This window comes from Castor canadensis, chromosome 8 (assembly GCF_047511655.1).
Source record: "Castor canadensis chromosome 8, mCasCan1.hap1v2, whole genome shotgun sequence".
In the NCBI taxonomy this organism is placed as follows: domain Eukaryota; kingdom Metazoa; phylum Chordata; class Mammalia; order Rodentia; family Castoridae; genus Castor; species Castor canadensis.
The window spans coordinates 53,108,031-53,109,061 of NC_133393.1; positions in this window are offsets into that span (position 1 = coordinate 53,108,031).

A 1,031-nucleotide genomic window follows, 5' to 3' on the forward strand; every position below is an offset into this window, starting at 1 on the left:
AATTGTTACAATGAATTCCCCCTGTGCAACATATATATCCTAATAAAAATTGATGAAAAAAAAAGAGTATTGTGTGTCAGTGTCTGTGTTTGTGTCTCTCTCTGTAACTATGACTGTGTCTCTTATCTATTGCTATGCCTGTGGCTGTGGCTATGGCTGTGTCAATGACTAAGGCCAGATCTATGTGAGTTTTCACACAGACCCGAGTTAGGCTCACACCTGTAATCCTAGCTACTCAGGAGGCAGAGATCAGGAGGATTGTGATTCAAAGCCAGCCTCAGGCAAATACTTTGTGAGACCCTTTCTTGAAAATACCCAACACAAAATAGGGTTGGCGGAGTAGCTCAGTGGTAGAGCATCTGCCTAGCAAGCATGAGGCCCTGAGTTCAAGCCCCAGTACCACCAAAAATAAAACAGACAAAAAATACAAAGACCCTGATATAAACTAGATTGTATCCCATAAAAATTAATATGTTGAAGTCCTAGCTCTCAGTACTTAAGAATGTGACTGTATTAAGGACCCTGTATTAGAGTCTTTGAGATAATTAAAGTAAAATGAGGTCAGATAGGTGGGACTTCCTCTTAATAGGACTGATGTCCTTATAAGATGACATTAGAACAATACATAGATAGAACAAGGATGACCATGTAAAGATACAGCCTGTACAAGTAAGGAGAGAAGCCTCAGAAGAAACCATCCCAGCCCACACCTTGATCTTGTACTTCCCACCTCCAAAACTGTGGGCAAGTCTTCTATAGGTGGGAGCCAAGCCAAAGGAAGTTAGTTATAAAGTCATGTGTCACTTGATGACAGATTACATTCTGAGAAATACATCAGTAGGGAATTTTGTCATTGTGTGAATATGGAAGAGTGCATTTACACAAATCTAAAGAACCTAATGGTATAACCTACTGCAGACCTAGGCTATGTGGCATAGCCACAGTTGCCTATGCAGTCTGTCATGGGCCGAAGCATCATTAGGTAGCACATGACTACGGCTAACATGTGCCCATAATAACTAGCAGAATGA